At 45.3% G+C, this 23,633-nt stretch overlaps 1 protein-coding gene across 3 annotated transcripts in view; it reads right to left on the bottom strand.

Annotated features, from left to right (window-relative positions):
• Nucleotides 1-481: 481 nt before the first annotated feature.
• The window catches only part of LOC132209039 (uncharacterized), a 324,143-nt gene continuing 300,991 nt past the window's right edge, over nucleotides 482-23,633 (bottom strand). For 2 of the 3 annotated variants that reach the window (XR_009445107.1, XR_009445109.1), the window contains 3 exons: nucleotides 22,869-23,030; nucleotides 8,464-8,732; nucleotides 482-4,343 (listed from right to left, as the gene is read on the bottom strand). The gene's annotated coding sequence lies outside the window, so the exon portion shown is untranslated. The remainder of the gene's footprint in view (nucleotides 4,344-8,463; nucleotides 8,733-22,868; nucleotides 23,031-23,633) is intronic. The other variant, XR_009445108.1, reaches the window with a different exon arrangement.

Raw genomic sequence — 23,633 nt, forward strand, 5'->3', positions numbered from 1 at the left:
GTTTCTCTATGAGCCTGGCCTGATCTACACATCTCCCAGGAACTATATGGTAACTGTAAACAGTCTTAAAGTGAGCCCGATTGATTCACCCTCCTATCAGTGACTTGCCAATGATGATTGCCTGTTTCATAATCAGTCCAGTCTCATCTACTCTTCCTCTGAGTGAATCCTTTCTGTCCTCTTCCATTCAGCCCGTGCCTGGGAGAATGCAGCCAGATTCCCCTTCAGGCTGCATTTCATACTCCTCACTGTCTCGGTGCTGCCACAGACATCACCTGTCTCTCCATTTCCCTCTGTAACAGTTCTTGTGAAACCCATCCCCCTCCCCGCCCCACCTTCCAGCTGCAATGTTGGATATTCACCACATTGGGCATTGCCATTAGTGCTCCAGCTCATTCAAATTTCTTCACAAAACAGAAACACAACTCATCAACAAGACTAAGTGGCAGGCAAATGAGATACATCATACATCTAAAAGCAGTTTGTTGTTCAAAAGTGGAACTAACTTTAATTTGTATGCGTATAATAGAATCAGGAAGAATAATACATATATAGCATGCAACTCATTTCACTGAACACATTTGTGCAAATAAATGATATCTCTGCAGTTCAAACAATTCCAACAGCATAACATTAGAGACAGAGCATTTGGAAATGATACAGAAATTTCAGATACGAATGATTTAAAGAGGAGGACAGATTAAGATCGGGGAAACTGAACAGGGTGTACACACAAAAATCCATTTCGCAATTGGAATGCCTCATTCAGGCAATTACATCTCTCTCCCTCAGTCTCAAATGGTCTTCTTCCCATTCGATTTTCTTCCACTCTCTGAGCCACCCCCAATAAGCAGTTCCCTTCCCTCCCCAGTTTAGCCTCATGCCTTCCTTTGCACTGGTATGTAATGGTACCTTTCTAGTACATGTTTGATTTTCGATGAACACACCGCACTGGTTTGTGACCAGGTCGGCCAGTTGAACCTCAGAATATGAGTTGCCTGACTGGTCCACATTAACAGCCCAAATCAGGGAGCCCTGACTGACAGCTAAGTCGTGTGAGGGTCAGAGATGCTGACACCCTGGCAACTATCTCTGAATGAGGCAGTGCTAAAGTTGAAGACAGTTCATTTGTAAATAAAAGTTGAATTGGAGATCGACACTGGCCTCAGTGTATTTAAAATACATCTCCAGCACTGGGTTTGAATATTATTGTTATCCTTTTGTTATCAAACATCTCTGTGTGCAGTGCTCAGCAGGGTTATAACATGGAGATGTGGGAACAGGATTGTTTAGATTCCCTACAGTGTGGAAACAGGCCCTTTGGCCCAACAACTGCACACCAAACCTTGGAGCATCCCACCCAGACCCACGCCCCTGAACACTATGGGCAATTTAGCATGGCCAATCCACCTAGCGTGCACCTCTTTGGACTGTGGGAGGAGACCGGAGCACCTGGAAGAAACCCACGCAGACACAGGGTCAAGGTGCAAATTCCACACAAACAGTTGCCTGAGGCTGGAATTGAGCCTGAGTCCCCAGTGCTGTGAAGCTGCAGTGCTAATCACTGAGCCACCGTGCCGCCCCATATCGTGTTGCTTTTGCACAAACTTTGACAAAGAGGAAAGGCCACTGATAATGGCAAATGCTGGAGAATCCAAAATAACAAAGTGTGGAGCTGGATGAACACAGCAGGCCAAGCAGCATCTCAGGAGCACAAAAGCTGACATTTCAGGCCGAGACCCTTCATCAGAGAGGGGGATGGGAGAGGGAAGTGGAATAAATAGGGAGAGGGGGGGATGCGGACCGAAGATGGAGAGAAAACAAGATAGGTAGAGAGGAGAGTACAGGTGAGGAGGGAGGGAGGGGATAGGTCAGTCCAGGGAAGACGGACAAGTCAAGGAGGCAGGATGAGGTGGTCGGTCGGAAATGGAGGTGTGGCTTGAGGTGGGAGGAAGGGATGGGTGAGAGGAACAACAGGTTAGGGAGGCGGAGACAGGCTGGGCTGGTTTTGTGATGCAGTAGCGGGAGGGGAAGAACTGGGCTGGTTTTGGGATGCAGTTGGGGAGGGGGAGATTTTGAAGCTTGTGAAGTCCACATTGATACCATTGGGTTGCAGGGTTCCCAAGCGGATGAGGAGTTGCTGTCCTTGCAACCTTCGGGTGGCATTATTGTGGCACTGCAGGAGGCCCATGATGGACATGTCGTCTAAGGAATGGGAGGGGGAGTTAAAATGGTTCGCGACTGGGAGGTGCAGTTGTTTGTTGCGAACCGAGCGGAGGTGTTCTGCAAAGCGGTCCCCAAGCCTCCGCTTGGTTTCCTCAATGCAGAGCGGGTCAGGAGTGAGGGGGCAGGTCACTGTGAGGGGTGTCAGGACTGTAGGGGCAACTCACTCTGAGCGGGTCAGCACGGAGGGGTAGGTCGCTGTGAGTGGGTCAGGACTGCAGAGAGAAGTCGCTGTGAGCTGGTCAGGACTGCAGGGGCTAGTCACTGTGAGCGGGTCAGGACTGCAGGGGCGAGTCAGTGTGAGCGGGTCAGGTCGCTGCGAGAGGGTCAGGATGGAGGGGGCAATTCACTGTGAGCATCCCATTTCACTCTGTCACGGCATCCCATTTCACTCTGTCACGGCATTCCATTTCACTCCGTCACTGCATCCCATTTCCCACAGCCACTGCATCCCATTTCCCTCAGTCACTGCATCCATGCTGCGTGGTCCATGCTGTGTATAAATGTGGCATAAAATCCTTACTTGGAAGTTCATTTCCTCTTGTAATAACATGTGGCATCATTAGCATCCTTAATCACTTGCATTTAATCGGAAAGCCTGGTACAAACACCAGATAACATGACAGTCCGAACAGAATGCATTTTCCAATGATTTAAACATATAGTCATGTGTGTCTCAGTGAATAAAAATCCTCCTCATTTTACCCCAATTATATCTCATAATAAAGGGAGTATGTCTGAAAGTCGTCTCATCCGAAGGAAAACAGACTTGCTCCAGGAAAGCTGCTAAAATATATCAAGAAAAATATATATGAAATGATTCTAGAAATTTCTGCAACACAAAGATCAAAGGAAACAATAGTTTGATGAACACACTGTTAAGTGTTGCACTTACACATCACATTTTGGAAAACAAACCACACTGATTTTCTACTTCATAAAAAAAATTGTTCCAAGTCTTCATTATGCAGCACGGCAGTGAACTGAAAAGGTGTAGACTTTTAACCTGCATAGAAAGCATGTGCAGAAGTTAAAACAAAAAAAAAGCCACTTCTGTCCTAAAAAGACAATATTATATTACAAAAGGCCAGGGAAGTTGGAGAATGCAGCATCATGCTTCCTGCAGAGATCAAGTTTTGTCTGTGTTGTAAAAAACAAAAGAACTGTGGGCACTGTAAATCAGCAACAAAAGCAGAAGTTGCTGGAAAAGCTCAGCAGGTCTGGCAGCATCAGTTAAGAGTGAGATCTGAGGAAGGGTCACAGGACGCGAACCATTAACTCTGACATTGTCTACGTCATAGTGAGTTATGTCTATTGCTTCAGCAAAATCGAACCAACTCTGAATGAAAATCAATGCTGAAGAAATATCCAAAACATCCGCTGTCCCCGTTGTGGCTTCCTCTACATTGGGGAAACAATGCAGAGGCTTGGGGACCGCTTTTCAGAACACCTACGCTCAGTTTGCAATAAACAACTGCACCTCCCAGTCACTAACCATTTCAACTCCCCCTCCCATTCCTGAGAGGACACGTCCAACCTGGGCCTCCTGCAGTGCCATAATGACGCCACCCGAAGGTTGCAGGAACAGCAACTCATATTCTGCTTGGGAACCCTGCAGCCCAATGGTATCAGTGTGGATTTCACAAGCTTCCAAATCTCCTGTCCTCCCACTGCATCCCAAAACCAGCCCAGCTCGTCCCCGCCTCCCTAACCTATTCTTCCTCTCACCCATCCCCCCCTCCCACCTCATGCCGCACCCCTATTTCCCCTCATCCCGCTCCCTTGCCCTGTCCCGCCTCCCCAGACTGACCTATCCCCTCCCTGCCTCCCTACCCATACTCTCCTCTCCACCTACCTTCTCCTCCATCCATCTTCCATCCGCCTCCCCCTCTCTCCCTATTTAATCCAGAACCCGCACCCCCTCCCCATTTTCTGAAGGTGGTTCTCGGCCCGAAACATTAGCTTTTGTGCTCCTAAGATGATGCTTGGCCTGCTGTCTTCGTCCAGTTCCACACGGTGTTATCTCGCATTCTCCAGCATCTGCAGTTCCCATTATCTCTCCAAAACAAAGGCTGCTGTCTTTCAAAACCCAATCTCAGATTTTGCAGATAGTCCTTACCCTGAAAAAATACCAAATATGTATAAACAGGAAAACTGGAGGTGAAACCATTCAAAAAATTTTCATTAGCATAATAAATGTTCAAACTGTAAAAGCAGGTTAAGCACCTGTATATAAGGAAACTTTAAACAGACACTTACAGCCAACAAATGTGAGAAAGAGCCATTTCTTGCTGGATTACCAATTTTGCTGTTGGGAAAATAGGCCTAGGCTTAGCAATGTACATTCAAACAAGATAGCCCCCTCTCAGAACTCAACACTCACAGTCGTAGAGTTCTGTTTTCACAGGTTGGCGTATAATAGCATCAAGCACAATACACCAAATCTTCTTTGGTACCTTTTCCTTCCATAAAACTGCTTTTAGTAGATGCGCACTGAATTCATTTTATACACGTTGAACAGTTGCTAAGTTCAAGAGGCCAGTTCCAGCACTTGGACTTGCATCTGCTTCATCATCAAAACAGAACAAAATAAAGACCCACTCTTTGTAAGTCAAGTTTTCCATTTTTAGTGACGAGGTGAAGTGCAAGAACTGCTCACTTGATGTTAAAATCTCCTAAATATGTACCTATATATTTCAATTCTGTGAAATATGTGGAATGAGTTCGAGAGAAGGATTAATTTTCTTGTGCTGGGAGAGAGCTGGGACAGATAAAATAGGTTGAATGGCCTCCTCCCATGCTAAAAATGTCCATAACTGTTCTTGGCCCTGCTAAATTGAAGTGGCCATCCTTTCATTATGACTGTGAGACGCAGCATGTTACGATAGATGGCATAATGAAGAAATCCTTTGTTATTAATGAATTTTTCAGCACGAGGCATTCTTCCGAAGTCAAATGTTCGACATATGCCTGTTGCACTGACTTGGTTCCAAACAGTTATAATGTGGAGGTGCTGGTGTTGGACGAGGATGGACAAAGTCAGAGCTCACATGACATCAGGTTATAATCTGACAGGTTTATTTGAAATCACACAAGCTTTCGGAGTGCAGTCCCTTCATCAGGTGCGGTCAGGGAGGAAAACACACAGTCACACAATTGATAAGCAGACAGATCAAAACATCATACAACTGGTGTGACTGGAGTGTCAGATAATGAGTCTTCATCCAGGATGTTTGTTTGTTTGCAGATATTTTGTTGAAGAAACACACAACTTATAGTTACAGTCAGTGTGGTATCTTATAAATTCTTGCTTTTGAAATAAAGGTTAAAACTCTCAGACAGATTCTGAACACAAGCCTCTAAACTACAAGTCAGAGTCTGACCTGAGATGTCACCTTTTGTACATTCCTGTTGCGCTGCCTGATTATCATGACAACACAGCACTGACATGGACTTTATAAACGCTTTACTTGCCTCTAACACTCTTGGTCACCTGTATAGAGTTATTATCTGACACTCCACTCACGCCAATTCTATGATCTTTTGATCTCTCTGCTTATAAGCTCTCTCTCTCTGTGGTCACCTCACTAACTGCACCTGATGAAGGGGCTGCACTCCAAAAGCTTGAGTGATTTCAAATGAACCTGTTGGACGACAAGCTGGTGTCATGTGACTTCTGACTTCAAACAGTTCTCGAATGTGTTTTCAATCCTACCGTGACTTGACAATAAGTCAACTTCTTAAAATTTATAAAATGAGAATGTCAAGTGAAGTATGTCTAACCTTGAGCATTTAAAAAAGGAAATATTACAACCATAGTATAGTCAGACAGGAAAGACAGAAGGAATGATTGAATCGACTGTGTCTGACACCACACAATTAATCCCCCTGATGGAAGAAAGGTTGGCTGTGTTCTCTTTCTTCAGGAACATCCAGCTAATACCACCTTACCACTGCTTGTTTTATTCATCTGGTGTTCCATCTAATTCCTTGCAGTCTTGGTCAAACCTTCATGTAATTTATTTAAATTTTCAATGAAATAAATTTAACTTAAAATTCCACAATTTTAACATTTCCTTTTAAAGTTTGAACGGTTCAGTTCGTACAGTGCACATGTTGTGTTAATAATTGGAGAAGATGGTGGAAAAATCAAGATATATTGACAAGTAAACAAATGGCTAACTTCTGTTTCCTTGTCAGTAATGCCTTTTGAACAGAACATAAAGTTGCGCAACTATGTAGAGATAACAATTTAAAACTGGGAAGACCACTTTGTGGTCCCCACACCAATCTCTATTCACTACCTACGGACTGCATTACTCCGCCTTGGCAACAATGTAATATTACGCTTGTCTCAGCACAACCTTGGCATCTTGTTTATCCCATGATGAACGTCCAACAACACATTCATGCAATCCCTCAAGCTGTCTCTTTACACCTTTTCAATCCTGCCTACCTGTCTCTTGTCTTGCCTCATTAGCAGTGAAACCTTCATCTGGAACTACTTCACTTCTGGACCTGACAATTCCAATGCATTCCCTGTTGGAGTCCCACATTTGCCCATTGAAAACTTGACGTCGTCTAAAACTCCACTGCCCGAGTCTCACCTTGAACCAAATCCTATTCTCTGTACTTTCTACCTGACTGACACTATTAACGGTAATTTTATTAAATTCTCATTTTTGTTTCCAAATCGTTCCTTGGCTATGCCTATGGCTATTTTGGTAATCTCCACCAGTCCAACCATACTTCAGGATATCTGCACTCGTCTAATTATGTCCTCTTGCCCACTCTTGATTTCAAACGGCCCACTACTAGTTGCCAAACATTTAATTGTGTCGGCTTCAAACCCAACAAGAGACTTCCTGCACCTTCAGCGAGCAAACTCACATCCAGAACCTCAACCCAAGCAACAAATCTTCTCAAAACTCGCTAACTTCCGACACATCTTAGCCTCTGTACGTTTCCTCTTTTAAGGCACTTTTTAAAACCATCCTCTTTCATCAAGCTCTTGATCGTCAAAACTAAGAACTTAATAAGGCTCAGTTGTATTCTGGGATCGTGAATACTCCTTTCAGACGCCTTCAAAGTTTCCCTCCATTAAAGAGATTTTATAAGTGGTTGAAGTCATTGCCAAGCAGAGGGGGACGAATTGGGGAGTTACTTCAAAGAGCTATGATATGCCAAACGACCTCCTTCCACACTGGCCAACTCTGATTCTACAAAAACAGAAATGATTTTCAGACTTGGGAAGATCCCTCAAAAATGTCACAAGTAACCAGCTTATGGGCAGAGTCGAGCTGCTGAGATGATAGACCAGGATTTAGGGGTACCAGGAGTGATAATATGCTGAACACAATCAAATTTTGAGGTTGTAGAATGATGTGGTCTTCATCATTTTTGACACTTTGACCATTTTCCTTCCTTTCCACAGAACAAGTCAAATAGCGGCAGCACAATGTTGCATGGACGCTCGAGCCTGCTCCACCGTCAATGATGATTGTGGCTGGTCTTCCACATCAATTAAACTTTTGCTCATATCTCATCCTCTGCTCAAAACATCGATCTATTCACGTGCAGTATCCCTCTCGCTAACTTAATGAGAATTCATTCCAATCACTGAACTCCGAACGCAGACCCACCCCAGGTCAAAAAATTCAGCTGAGATCAGGAACTGATCTCGCCTGTATGGCTGAGCTGGCTTTTAAAAAGTTTGCCAGTGAGAGAGTCTCAGTGAGAAACATTCATTCAAAAAAATAATTGCATGGATTGCTCTCCAATCCTAAACTCTATTCAAATTCAGTTGGCTGAACGGTTGGTTTTTGATGCAGACTGATGCCCTGCAGAGAGGGCTCAATTGCCATACCAGTGAGCTTACCACAAAGGGTCTTCGCCTCAACCGCTCTACTTGACTGAGGCGTGGTCATCTTCAGGTTAAATCATAACCAGTTGTCTCTCTCCAAGGAGTCGCCAAATGGCGTGCTAAGACTTTACCTTTAACCCTGATAACATGGCAACAAGCAGATAACTCAGCTGATGTCACTGACTAATAAAATCCTCAATTATACTGATATTCATGTTGTGATATCATCAGAAGGCATGCTCAACTAAGTTTTAATTTGCAAATTAAGTTAACAACCATTCAATCAATATTACTGAAGTACTCATATTACTGATCGTCTCCATACAACATTGTGGTTACATCTGTTCATAAGTGAAGTGTAATGTAATTGCACTTACTGTGGTTTTATCAATGTGATCCTGCAATGAGTCAATAAGCAGGTCACCCACAGGTTGCCAATCAGTGTGGACCCCCTCAGCTGTTATCACATGAGCCTCAAGATCATCCAGAGCTTTCTGCAGTTCTTGAAGTTTCTCCAACGCCTTTTCCACCTGTTTCTGCCAGTTGCTTGCACGGGTTTTCAATTGCTCCCAATTTTCCTTCACTTCTGTTGACTGTTTGCGGACAGCTTTGGCAATTCTCTGGGCTCTCTCTTCCGGGGTAGGTTCTGGAAATATGAAATGCAAATAATTTATCAACTATTCATGATTTTGATCGATAGATTTTCTTTCGAAACCCCTTTCCTTTAAAAGGTCTCTCTGGACTTTCTCCTGAAATTGGGATATATATTATAAGACTGAAGCACATCAATGATAAATTCTGTAATCAGCTAGCAGGTCGTCGAGTCATTAACAGATAATCACAGAGAACCAATACAAAGCCAAATAAAATTCCGCAGATATTTGAAATTTGTCACTACCAAGGAAGCTTGAAAAAAGGAAAAGGATTACTGACTAAATGGGTACAATTCTCAACAAAAGATTTGAAAAATCCTTTCAGTGTATCTTTCGTAGCCATGAGACAAACATCCAACACAAACCAACTTTCATCTTTCAGGACTGGCAAGTTAGAATGATAAACCCAAAGTCTACCCTGCACAGTTCTCTCTAGAACTCACTTAATGAGGTTGTTAAGAGATGTAGAGATACCAAAGTGCGCAGCTGGATGAACACAGCAGGCCAAGCAGCATCTTAGGAGCACCAAAACTGACATGTTGGGCCGAGACCTTTCATCAGAAAAGGGGGAGGGGGAGAGAGTTCTGAAATAAATAGCGAGAGAGGGGGAGGCGGATCAAAGATGGATAGAGGAGAAGTTAGGTGGAGAGGAGACAGACAACTTAAAGAGGTGGGGATGGAGCCAGTCGAGGTGAGTGTAGGTGGGGAGGTAGGGAGGGGATAGGTCAGTCCGGGGAGGACGAACAGGTCTCGGGGGCGGGAAGAGGTTAGGAGGTAGGAAATGGGGGTGGGGTTTGAGGTTGCAGGACGGGATAGGTGGGCTGGTTTTGGATGCAGCCGAGGGGAGTGTGCAGTGGATCAGGGAGTCACCTGAGGGTGGTGGGAAAAACGTCTTTGGTGGTGGGGTCGGATTGCAGATGGCAGAAGGGTCGGAGGACGAGGCATTGAATCCGGAGGTTGGTGGGGTGGTACGCGAGGGCGAGGAGGGCACTGTTTTGGTAGTTATTATGGGGAGCGAGTGTGAGGGATGAGGTGTGGGAAATGCGGGTGACACGGTCGAGGGCGTTTTTGACCACTGAGGAGGGGGAAGTTCCGGTCCTTGAACAACCCTCAACAGTTTCTCTTTCAATTCCTCCCACTTCCAACAGACAAACGGGGTGGCCAGGGTAGCCACATGGGCCCAAGCGATGCCTGCCTCTTTGGAGGTTACATGGAACGCTCCCTCTTCCGTACCTACACTGGCCCTCAACCTCACCTCTTCCTCCGTTACATCGATGGCCGTATCGGCACCGCTCGTGTTGCCACAAGGGGCTCCAACAGTTCATCCACTTCACCAACACCTTCCTCCCGAACTTGAAGTTAACCTGGACAATCTCTGATACCTCTCTCTCCTACCTGGACCTCTCTATTTCCAACCACTGAGAAACAAATATCCATTTCAAGTCCACCAATTCCCACAGCAACCAAGAATACACCTCCTCCCACCATATTCCCGGAACACTTCATCCCCAATTCCCCATTCCTTTGCCTCTGCATCTGCGCTCCCAGGATAAGGTATTCTATTCCCGTATATCTCAGATGTCCTCATTTTTCAAAGACCACAACTTCCACCGCTCGGTGGTTGATAACGCCCTCGACCGTGTCTCCAGCATTTCCTGCAACAAATCCCTCTCACCCAACCCCGCAACAACAACCAAAACAAAGTCTCCCTCGTCCGAACGTACCACCCCAACAACCTCCGGATACAACGCATCATCCTTCGAAACTTTCAGATTCTCTGGGAGGCTACGGAGGTGGTGGCGGAGCCTTTGGCCTTGATCTTTGAGTCCTCATTGTCTACAGGTTTCGTACCAGAAGGCTGGAGGGTTGCAAATGTTGAGTCCTTGTTCAAAGAGGGCAGTAGAGATGCCCCAGGTAATTACAAACCCAGTGAGCCTTACGTCTGTTGTAGGAAATGTTTTGGAAAGGATTATAAGAGATAGGATTTATAATCATCGAGCAAGCACCAATTTGATGGGAGATAGTCAACATGGATTTGTCAAGGGCAGGTCGTGTCTCACAAGCGTCATTGAGTAATTTTGGAAGGTGACCAAGCATGTGGATGAGGGTCGGGCAGTTGACGTGGTGTACGTGGACTTCAGTGAAGCCTTCGATAAGGTTCCACATGGTAGGCTGTTGGAGAAAACATGGAGACATGGGATTGAGGGAGATTTAGCAGGTTGGATTAGAAACTGGCTTTGGCTAAGGCGGCAACCAGTGGTGCTTGATAGAAAATATTCAGCCTGGAGTCTGGTTCCTAGTGATGTGTCTCAAGGATCTATTTTGGGATCACTGCTGTTTGTCATTTTCATAAGTGACTTGGACGGAGGCATTGGTAGATCGGTTAGTAAGTTTGCAGCTGACACTAAAGTCAGTGGAGTGGTGGACAATGTGGAAGAATGTTGCAGGTTACCGGTAGACTTTGGATGAACTGCTGAATTGGGCGGAAAGGTGGCAGATGGAGTTCAATGCGGATAAATGTGAGGTGATTCACTTTGGGATGAATAATAAGAAGGCAGAATATTGGGTCAATGGAAAGATTCTTGGTCGTGTTGCTGTGCAGAGGGTGTCCATCTATGTCGATCCCTGAAAATTGCCATCCAGGTTGATAGTGCTGTGAAGAAGGCTTAGGTCTTTTAGGTTTTATTGGCAGAGGGATTGAGATCCAGAGCTGTGATGTCATGCTGCAACTGTCCAAAAAGCTGGTGCGGTCTCATTTGGAATATTGCGTACAGTTCTGGTCGCCCCATTACAGGAAGGATGCGGAAGCATTGGAAAAGGTGCAGAGGAGATGTTGCCTGGTCCGGAACGAAGGTCTTCTGAAGAAAGGCTGAGGGACTTGGGTCTGTACTCATTGGAGAGAAGGTGGTTCAGAGGGGATTTAATAGAGACATACAAGATGACAAGTGGATGAGATCGGGTGGACAGTGAGGGTCTTTTTCCGAGGATGATGACATCAGCTTGTATGAGGGGGCACAGCTAAACAGTGAGGGGTAATAGATTTGAGATAGACGTCAGAGGCAGGTTCTTTACTCAGAGAGTGGTAAGGATGTGGAACCCCCTGCCTGCCAATGCAGTTAGCTCAGCCACATTAGGGGCATTTCAACAGTCCTTGGATAAGCATATGGATGATAATGGGATCGTGTCGGGGGGATGGGCTTAGATTAGTTCACTGGTCCATCCAGATCATCGCAATGGGCAAAAAAGCACACCGTTGTCTCTACTTCCCAGGAGGCGAAGGCAATTCCATGTGTCCACAAGGGCAACTTTCACTGATGTACCACAGAAAGCATCCTATCTGGATGCATATCACAGCACGGTTCCTCTAGCAAAACAATCCCTAATTATTATGCTCCTGCCTTTCTTCTTCCAGGCAGAATTGGTTCTGCTTTGTCACAACTATATTGGGAGAAAATCCACGCTCAGTCTAAGTTAATTCTTCCAACAATTCAGATACCATGGAAGACTGAGAAAATAGTGGGTGTGTGTGGGAGAGAGAGAAAGAGAGAGAGAGAGACAAAGCCAGAGGGGTTGCTGGGGGGGGGGTGGGAGACAGAGAGAGAGAGAGAGAGAGAGAGACAGAGAGAGCGCGAGAGAGACAGAGAGAGCGCGAGAGACAGAGAGAGCGCGAGAGAGACAGAGAGCGCGAGACAGAGAGAGACTGTGAGAGAGAGAGAGAGACTGTGAGAGAGAGAGAGAGAGAGAGAGAGAGACAGACAGACAAACAGAATAGGCTACAGAATGTGAGAGTGTGTGAGCGCCTGCATCAGGCAGTGAGAGAGATGTTGCTGAGGTGGAGATAGTTGAGAGTGTCGATCACCAACAATCTCTCCTGGTCCACCCAGATCGTCGCAATGGGCAAAAGCGCACACCAATATCTCTATTTCCCCAGCAGGCTAAGGTAATTCGGTGTGTCCACAAGGTCAACTTTCATTTATGTACCAGAGAAAGCATCCTATCTGGATGCATGTCACGGCATGGTTTGGCAACAGCTCTTCCTAAGACCACAAGAAACTACAGAGTCATGAACACAGCATAGTCCATCATGCAAACCAGCCTTCCATTCGTTGATTCCACCTTTACTTCCTGCTGCCTCGGGAAAGAAACTGACATAATCAAAGGCCCTTCTCACCCGCCAATTACACTCTCTTCTCCCTTTTTCTGAAGGGAAGGTGTCAACAAGTTTGTATACATGTGTGAAAAGATTCAAGAACAGCTTCTTCACCGCTGTTATTCGACATCTGAATAGGACACTGAAAAGTTTAAATCTAATTTTGATCTCACTCTCTGTGCATCTTCTCTGCAGCTGTCGCTATGTTCCATTTCACTAATGCGCCTTGTATGGTATGATCTGTCTATACTGCATGCAGAAGAAAACTTGTCACTGTACTTGGGCACATGTGACAATGACGACTCAAATCAAATTGACTGTGTGCAAGAGAGAGGTGAGTGTATGATTGTGTTCAAGAGTGCAAAGACAGTGCATGAAAGCGTGAGTGTGCGCATGACAGAATGTGTGTGCCAGTGACTGTGCTCAAGAGTGTGTGAAAGAGAGTTAGCACAAGAAGGGAAGTGTTACAGCATGCATGAGGGAGTGAGAGTGTCTCTAAGAGTGAGTGAGCTTGACAGCAAGCGAATTTGCAAGTGTAAGTGTGTGAGGGAGAGATTTGTGGTAGTGTGTGTGTACTTGAGAGTAACAGCATTGGCAAAAGATCCTGCGACAGTGCATGCAAGTGTGCCACAGAATGTGTGCAAGACCGTGTACGACTGTGTGGCGGTATGGACTATGAATGAGTGAGAATGTGACAGAGTGTGTTTGTGAGAGACTGTGTTCCTGACTTTTTTTTTGTGTGTGTAGTGTGTTTGTGCATGAGGGACAGGATATGCATGTGCAACATCGTGTGACTGTGAACTTCTGTTTGCGCCTGTGAGTGAAGTGATGGGGGAGAACAGGGAGAGGAGAGATAAAGACTGAGAGAGAGAGGGAGCATGAGAGAGAGATGACATGAGGAATTAGAAATGATGAGTGGTCAATACCTGGAGGAAAAAAAGAACAGCGTCTGTGCGTTAAGAGAAGCCGCTGGATCTGATATGGAGGCTATTGTTTTATTGATTGTACTGAATGAAAAGCAAGTGTCACCTCTCAGTGTCAGGGGACAGGAGATGTGCATCAGAGAAGGAGATATAGTCAGCCTTGTTAGAGACAGCAGACACGTTGCAAATGCATAGAAACTGACATGAAAGCTTTCTTGTCAATATGTAAAGAGGTGAGACAAATATGACGAGTTAATATTGTACCTTTGCGCTCAGTAAAATTATAGAATCATGAATCAGAGAATCCATACTGTGTGGAAACAGGTCCGTCAGCCCAACATGTCCACACTGCCCCTCACAGCATCCCACCCAGACCCATCCACCTATAACTCACCTAACCGACACATCACTGAACACCTTGGGAAATTTAGCATGGCCAATCCACCGACCTTGCACATCTTTTGACTGTGGGAGGAAACTCGAGCACCCGGAGAAAACCCATGCAGGCACATGGAGAATGTGCAAACTCCACACAGAAAGTCACCAAAGGGTGGAATTGACACAGCAGTGTTAACCAGAGCCACTGCGCTCTATATTATGCTCATTAAGCTGCAAGCATTTTTTTTTTAAACGCAAGGAAACGTACCATCGTCACATAATCCAAGAGGTTTCAATCTTCTGTCAGCTTTGAGAACTTTATCCATATCCACAAGGACAAGGTGATGTTAATCGTGTGAGACCGGTTAGTATGCAGCAGCTCGTCATGCAAAAAAATTAACGGCACTTTCATTGCTTTTTTCCGAGGGGCGCAACAGAAAGACAAGAACATGAAAAAATCCTGAAATCTTTGTCCAATTTCAATCTCCAAGGGACCATCCATTCCTCAAAAGTCATAACCAAACTGAACGTGGGCCTCCTGCAGTGCCACAAATGATGCCAAACGAAGGTTGCAGGAACAGCAACTCATATTCTGCTTGGGAACCCTGCAGCTCAATGGTATCAATGTGGATTTCACAAGCTTTAAAATCTCCTCTCCCCCCACTGCATCCCAAAACCAGCCCAGTTCGTCCCCGCCTCCCTAAACTGTTCTTCCTCTAACCTATCCCCTCCTCCCACCTCAAGACCCACCTCCATTTCCGACGTACTAAACTCATCCTGCCCTCTTGACCTGTCCGTCCCCCCCCGGGCTGACTTATCTGCTCCCTACCTCCCCACCTATACTCTCGTCTACAGTTTCCATCCCGACCTTTTTAAGTCGCGTGTCTCCTCCCCACCGATCTTCTCCTCTGACCGTCTTCGATCCGCCTCCCCCTCGCTCCCTATTTATTTCAGAACCCTCTCCCTATTCCCCTTTTCTGATGAAGGGTCTCCACTCGAAACGTCAGCTTTTGTGCTCCTAAGATGCTGCTTGGCCTGCTGTGTTCATCCAGCTCCACACTTGATTCTCCGAGGGAGTGGTGGAGGCTGGGAAAATTACAACATTTGTGAGGCATCTGGAAGGGGATATAAATGAGGGGGGTTAAGATGGCTATGTAGCAAACGCAGGAAAATGGGACTGGATTAGTTAGGATATCTGGTTGACATGGACAAGTTGGACCAAAGGGTCCATTTCCATATTCTACAGCTCGATGACTCTGACTTTATTTGGTAAGTTGGATTCAGAATGGGCTGAGTTGGCAGGAAGCAGAAGGTTATGGTTGATCCATGTTTCGTGACTGAAAGTCTGTGTCCAGTGAGGCTCTCGAGGGATTATTGTTCGAGCGCTCACTGCTGTGCTATATCAGAATGATTTAGACTTACATGTTTCGAGGGGTGATCACTAAGTTTGTGAAACATATGAAAATCGCTGAGATGGTAACTTGTGATGAGGAGAGCCCAGGATTGCAGGGTGATGAAAACAGGCAGGTCAGATTGATTTGTGTGGCAAATGGAAATTAATCTGAACACACATGAGGGGGTGCACTTGCGAACTACACACAAGGCGAGGGAATTCACCAAAATCCATCAACAGCATTTTCCAACTCACAACCACTTCCATTTAGAGGGACAAGGGCAAAAGTAAGATAGGATTCCTGTGTGACAACCCTGCATTTCGCTCTGTCATGACATTGAGAGTACCCACAGCACATCGGCAACAGCTGTTCAAGTACTAAGCTCCCACCACCTTTTCTCTACTCGCATAATTGAATTCTGTTAACTAAATCATAGAACTCTGTTTTTGGAACACTAATTGGGCCATCGTTATTAAATCGAAAATTATTGAAAATGCTTCAGAACTTGGAATTTGCCTGTGAAGGCAGGCTTTTGTTTTTAAAACTCTTCCATTCAAATTAAAATGCAACACACACTCACAACGCATTGCTGCAGCAGCCAGGACATTATATTTCAAATCCTAGAGTAAAAGAACGCTCCACAACCGATTGGAATCAGCTCAATGCTGCAGCCCAATGACTTGAATTTTTTGAAACAGCATAGCCTGGGTTAGAGATCGTTTCAAGTCTTGACAGACCACCAAAACTGCCTGCAACATCAAGTTAATGTACCTTGGCTCGTTCTAGAAATGTAACGCATCATCTTTGAATTCATTTCCGAAATGTTGACAGCACTGGGCCTAGTTGCCCTCGAGAAAGTCAGGATGAGCTAGCTTCTTGAAACACTGCAGTCAATTTTGTGTAACTAGATTCACAATCCTGTTAGGAAGTCAGTTTCATGATTTTAACCATGAAGGAACTGAGATATATTTCAGTTTCAGGATCATCAGTAGCTTGAATAGGAACATCCTGCTGATGGGTCCCCATTTACCTCTCGTTCTTGTCCTTCTAGTTACCAAATATCATCGTTTAAGACGACATGGCCAATAGAAATAGGTCCTTTGACCTGATCCTCCATCCAATAGGATAATGGTTCATGTCACACTCTGCATACCCACTTTGCTGTCCTTTCACCGTTACCCTTGAACCCCCAAAACTTGCCAAGAATGCATTTATCTCAGTCCTATGCGTGCTTTCGGACTTTTCCATCATAGATATCTATTGGTCAGGAGTTCCAAAGACACTCAGCGCTCTGAAAGAAGAAATTCCTTCTTATCTCATTTGTAAACTGGTGCATCTTTATTTTGAGATAATGGGAACTGCAGATGCTGGAGAATCCAAGATAACAAAATGTGAGGCTGGATGAACACAGCAGGCCAAGCAGCATCTCAGGAGCACAAAAGCTGACGTTTCGGGCCTGGACCCTTCATCAGAGAGGGGGATGGGGTGAGGGTTCTGGAATAAATAGGGAGAGAGGGGGAGGCGGACCCAAGATGGAGAGAAAAGAAGATAGGTGGAGAGAGCATAGGTGGGGAGGTAGGGAAGGGATAGGTCAGTCCAGGGAAGACAGACAGGTCAAGGAGGTGGGATGAGGTTAGTAGGTAGATGGGGGTGCGGCTTGGGGTGGGAGGAAGGGATGGGTGAGAGGAAGAACAGGTTAGGGAGGCAGAGACAGGTTGGACTGGTTTTGGGATGCAGTGGGTGGAAGGGAAGAGCTGGGCTGGTTGTGTGGTGCAGTGGGGGGAGGGGACGAACTGGGCTGGTTTAGGGATGCGGTTGGGGAAGGGGAGATTTTGAAACTGGTGAAGTCCACATTGATACCATTAGGCTGCAGGGTTCCCAGGCGGAATATGAGTTGCTGTTCCTGCAACCTTCGGGTGGCTGGCATCATTGTGGCACTGCAGGAGGCCCATGATGGACATGTCATCTAAAGAATGGGAGGGGGAGTGGAAATGGTTTGCGACTGGGAGGTGCAGTTGTTTGTTGCGGACTGAGCGGAGGTGTTCTGCAAAGCGGTCTCCAAGCCTCCGCTTGGTTTCCCCCATGTAGAGGAAGCCACACCGGGTACAGTGGATGCAGTATACCACATTAAGCAGAGGTTCACCTGCACATCTGCCAATGTGGAATGTCATCTTGGGGCCTGGGATAGGGGTGAGGGAGGAAGTGTGGGGGCAAGTGTAGCATTTCCTGCGGGTGCAGGGGAAGGTGCCGTGTGTGGTGGGGTTGGAGGGCAGCGTGGAGCGAACAAGGGAGTCACGGAGAGAGTGGTCTCTCCGGAAAGCAGACAGGGGTGGGGATGGAAAAATGTCTTGGGTGGTGGGGTCAGATTGTAGATGGCGCAAGTGTCGGAGGATGATGCGTTGTATCCGGAGGTTGGTGGGGTGGTGTGTGAAAACGAGGGGGATCCTCTTGGGGCGGTTGTGGCGGGGGCGGGGTGTGAGGGATGTGTTGCGGGAAATGCGGGAGACGCGGTCAAGGGCGTTCTCGACCACTGTGGGGGTAAGTTGCAGTCCTTGAAGAACTTGGACATCTGGGATGTGCGGGAGTGGAATGCCTCATCGCGGGAGCAGAAGCGGCGGAGGCATTGGGAATAGGGGATGGAATTTTTGCAGGAGGGTGGGTGGGAGGAGGTGTATTCCAGGTAGCTGTGGGAGTCGGTGGGCTTGAAATGGACATCAGTTACAAGCTGGTTGCCTGAGATGGAGACTGAGAGGTCCAGGAAGGTGAGGGATGTGCTGGAGATGGCCCACGTGAACTGAAGGTTGGGGTGGAAGGTGTTGGTGAAGTGGATGAACCATTCGAGCTCCTCTGGGGAGCAAGAGGCGGCGCCGATACAGTCATCAATGTAACGGGGGATGAGGTGGGGTTCGGGGCCTGTGTAGGTGTGGAAGAGGGACTTTTCCACCTTCGGTCCGCCTCCCCGTCTCTCCCTATTTATTCCAGAACCCTCACCCCATCCCCCTCTCTGATGAAGGGTCCAGGCCCGAAACGTCAGCTTTTGTGCTACTCAGATGCTGCTGGGCCTGCTGTGTTCATCCAGCCTCACACTTCATTATCTAACATCCTGGTAAATCTCTGTTTCTCTGTCATGCCTTGTCTTTCTAAATATTTTTGAGTCAACTCCAAATTTCGCCACAGTACATTCACCCCTTTCCTCAAAGTCATGAGTAAACAAGCTCAAGACCTGTGGTTCCTTCAGCGCTACCTCATTTCTTACCGACAAGCCAACCCTGTTATCTCTGTCCATTTTTATCAGTGCTAATGGGAACAGCAGATGCTGGAGAATCCACTTTAACAAAGTGTGGAGCTGTATGAACACAGCAGGCCAAGCAGCATCTCAGGAGCACAAATGCTGACGTTTACTGAAGTATAAGGGTCTCGGCCCGAAACGTCAGCTTTTGCGCTCCTGAGATGATGCTTGGCCTGCTGTGTTCATCCAGCTCCACATTTGGTTATCTCTGACCATTTGTCTGTTCTTTCTATAGGACATGAATCATTGGATATTTAGTTCCCAACAACAATGTCTCTGTGATACCCAGAGCGATCAATCTGCACCACAAACTCATTCACTTTGTTTCATACACTCCCTGCAATTAAATACAAGATCCTCAGTCCGCCATTTTCGGCCACCGTTCTTATCTGCTGCACCTGAAGTCAGAGTCCTGACCATTTCCAAACTTTTGGTCCTATGACTTGCTCTGGAAACTTTGCTGAGCACTTACCAGCTTCTAACTTTTTCCATAATTTTCCATGCAACTGAACTCACCCGCTCCACACTTTTTATTTTAACGCTCTACCCCCGAGACCTAGCTCTGTCTTTTGCCAGGATACTTGTCCCCATATGATTCTTGTCGAGCCTATGCCACCAGAACAACTCCCTCCTTCCCCATACCGATGCCAATGTCCCATGAATTCAAACACATTTCTGCCATGCCACCATTTGAACAATGCATTTACATCTTGAATTTTCTTCACACTGTGCCAAATTGCTCAGATAAGAATGCAGAGATTACTACATTTCTGGTTCTGCTTTCTCACCTCAGCGCTCATAATCCCTCAGCAGAACCTCTTTCCTCTTTCTTCCATATCAATGGTACCTGTGTGGACCACGATAGCTGGATTTCTACTCCTCCCACTTCAAGTTCCTTTGTAGCCGAGATGGAATATCCTGAACCTGGGCACCAGGCAGGCAACACTACTTTCGAGACTCTCGATCCTCATCACAACGAACAGTGTTCATTCCCCAAACTATACTACCTCTGATTATAACTACATTACACTTTTAATCCCCTCCTGAATGTCCCCCCTGTACCACAGTGCTACAGTCAGCTTACTCATCTTCCCTATACCCTGCACTCTCATCCACACACGAAGAAAGAATCTCAAAGCTGTTAGATAAGATCAAAGGCCAAGGTTCCATCTGCACTACATCCTGGATCCTTCCACCTGCCCTGTTCTTTGTCACACTCTCACGTCCCTGGCCACTGACCGAGTTTCAGCTAGTTAATCTAAGGTGTTTGACTGCCTCCTGAAGCACAGCATTCCCTGGTAACTCTCCCCTGCATGATTTGTTGATTGGTCAAAACTGAGGTTCTAGTTCACCAACCCTGAGCTGGAGTATGGGGTATGACCACTCCCCCGTCACGTAGGTATAAATCATCGTCTGGCCTGGCATCTCCATTTCAATTACTTCGATCTTAATTTGATTGAAAAACATTCTGGTCTTTTAGTTTGTAGCCTGTAAATATTTCTCCGACTTAGTTTCAATCTCAAAGTTCCCGATAATAGATTCTTAAACCACTAGCTATCACCAAACAATGAGCCTGGTTCACCCTCTGGGTCCCTGATTCTGGCTTCAATTTACCCTGTTTCAAAATAAAATGCTTATGAACTAACAGGCAAAAAAAAACAAGCAAATGGCACCTCTTACACTCTGCACAGACATTGCCACCAAAATATACATTCACTCTAGATGCGATCTCTCCTTCCAGAACATGCAAAGCATACTGATCCCTAGCAATACACGACCTTCAAAACCTCAGCTCTCAGCTTATTACTTTTGAGTACATTCTCAAATGCTTTCTCCAAGTCCAAACACAACACATGTACTGGCTTTCCTCTATTAATTCTCCTTCCAAAACTTCCTCCAAAAACCAAAACAATTAGCCAGACATAATTTCTCTTTCATCAGGCTATGGTGATTCTGTTTGATTAGATTATGACTTTCCAAATGTCCTGCTACTATTTTCTTCATCGCTGATTGCCACATATTTCCAACAATAGATGTTAGGATGGTTCGGTTGTAGTTATCTTCTTTTTGCCTCTCTCTTTTTTAAATAGGGATGTCACATCAGCATTTTTCCAGCCCTCAGATGCTTCTCTCGAATCTAAAACTTTTTGGGAAATTACAATCAATGCATACACCGACTCTGAAGCTCATTGTTTAGAATCTTAGAAAGTCAACCATCACGGCAAAGAGTCTAATCTGCTTTTACTCCATCAGATTGTCTACTGCTATTTCTCTCATGGTACTGATGGTGTGGTAGTGATGTGTTTAATTCCTCCCTGTATTCTGTAGTAATAAGGGGATCCTTGAAGTATCTTCCACTGTAAAGACTACCCTTTTCTCATTGTCGTTGTTCCTGGATTTAAAAATTAACCTGGCCATCTCAGCCGAGCATATAATTAATGGCATTACCTCTAAAACCTTTTCTGCTAAAGTGTTCAATAGATTGCTACAACCTGAAAGAACTAATTCTTCCCCTAAATTAATAGGCAACCAATTTGAAAATGTGGCCTCTGGTCATAAAATCTTTCACAAATGGGAGTAATCTCTACAGATATACACCATCAAGCCTCTTAAGCATCTTAAATGTTGAAAAAATAAGATTTGTTTCAATCTTATAAACTCCAATGAATGTCGTCCCAGCCCGCCCAACATTCTTAAGCATAGCAATCCCCTCCACCATTTCCGAAATCAACCGAGTCAACATGAGGTGTTCGGCCTATGCAGCATTCACTCTGTGGCCGTACACGACTTCTAAGTTACCATCCCGCTGCTACGACTCTACTTCTATTTACGATGCAGTCCTCTGTCCATCCGAACATACTGCCCTTGAACACATGGGCTCTTTTCTTTTGAGACACCCTATGAGCTGTACCTTATCAAATGCTTTGTTGAAATCTCAATGTACAACATCAACTGGTGGTCCTTCGTCAGTAATGTTTGTTTCCTTCTCAAAGCACTGTAGCAAGTTTGTCAAGTATTATTTCCCCTTTATAAAAGGATGTTAACTCTGTAGGATGTTATAGCACACTCAGTACCCTGTTATTTCATCTTTCATTGCCGGCATGAACATCTACCCAGGTTCACCTAAATTGGCAATACTGCCTTACTATTTTGTCGAAGTATCTTTGGAATAATGGTGTCATGTTCACAATCTTTCAATCCTCTGAGAATTTTCCACAATCTAAGGATTCTTGGAAGATTATCGTCAGTGCCTCCATTGTAGCTGTCGCTGCATTGTTCAACATGAGAGGATACAACTCATCATACCCCTTAGATATTTTCTCTACTGATTGGAGTCATGTTTGGAATTCTGTGCAGTGACATTCACTTTTAACAGTTTGCTAAATACTACCACGAACAGAAATTGCGATCCAGCTGCAACTAAACTAAAGCTTTCAGCACGGAAGAAAGTCTTTCAATTCATTATGAACCTAATAACTCCTGAAAAGGGCAATACAATTTGCCTCAGTCCATAAATGTTCCTTCTCCAACATCCTGAGATGCATGATCTGTATTTCTTCAAATTTACCACAGAATCTGTTTCAATCACCCTTTCAGCAACACGCATGACAACAATTCGGCATTTTTACTCCCCCTGTAGCCTCCGTTGCACACGTGCATTGTTAGATGATTATTTATTTGTGTGCCTGCTTTTTTGCTCGAATGGAGAAAGGTAAATTTCTGTTCTTTTGTCATCAGAACTATTGCCTCCTCACTCTCATCTTCCTTGTTTTATCCTGTGCTGGAATATTTAATTTGTTGACATATCTGAAATATGTTGTTGAATGGATTGGGTTTTGTAACATTGCATTCCCCATAGACCACCTACCCATCCTGTTGCTTGTTCTAACAGTTATTATCTCGCAGAGTGGAAAATGCAGTTTGAAAGCAATGGAACGTTATCGATGAAGAACTTGATGCATAAATTGCTGCGATCTTCCAAACTACAAACTCACCTTCAATTCTTTCTCGGTCAGAGCATTATGCCGGCGCAAATGAATCGTGTTCTCAATGGGACTTCCAAAACCATGGAATTGAATTTGCATATTGATTTCTTCTTCCCTCTTCAGAAATGCAAACTAGCATCGTGATGAAGCTTCCAAGGCGATGATTGTGTCCTTCGATGAACGGAAAAGTGACTTTTAGATTCATGGAAATATTTCACTACTTCTATAAACATGAAAGGCAAACATTCTCCCTGCATATGACCCAGTCTCATTTTATCGTATCTTTCTGATTTTACATGCCACGGGACAATCATTGCAGTGTAACAGAAATGTTGATCATGGAAATTTATCACTGTTTTCATAAATAATGGCAAATTTTCAACATCTTGCAATTGTATGAAGGCTCAGTCTCATCACACCTCGCCTGCTGCACAAAGACATTCTTACACTGCTTTGAATGTTAGGACTGAAACAAAACACAATCGTGATACAAATGCATCAACGCACTACTTTCAATAGGATCTGATATCCTTGCCAGGCACTGGAGGGGTTGCGGAGACTGGTGCGTGGATAAAGTCGTTCCTCTGTTCAAGCAGGAAAACAGGGACTTTCCAGGAAACTACAGACTGGTGAGTGTCTCATGTCTCAAAAGTATGGGCTAATAAGGGACAGCCAGCATGGTATTATGCGAGGCAGGTTATGTCTTACCAAGTCAGTTGAAGTTTTCAAGGAGGTGACAAGGGTGATCAATTCGGGTAGAACAGTTGATAACAT

Source organism: Stegostoma tigrinum, unplaced genomic scaffold, assembly GCF_030684315.1.
Source record: "Stegostoma tigrinum isolate sSteTig4 unplaced genomic scaffold, sSteTig4.hap1 scaffold_63, whole genome shotgun sequence".
In the NCBI taxonomy this organism is placed as follows: Eukaryota; Metazoa; Chordata; class Chondrichthyes; order Orectolobiformes; family Stegostomatidae; genus Stegostoma; species Stegostoma tigrinum.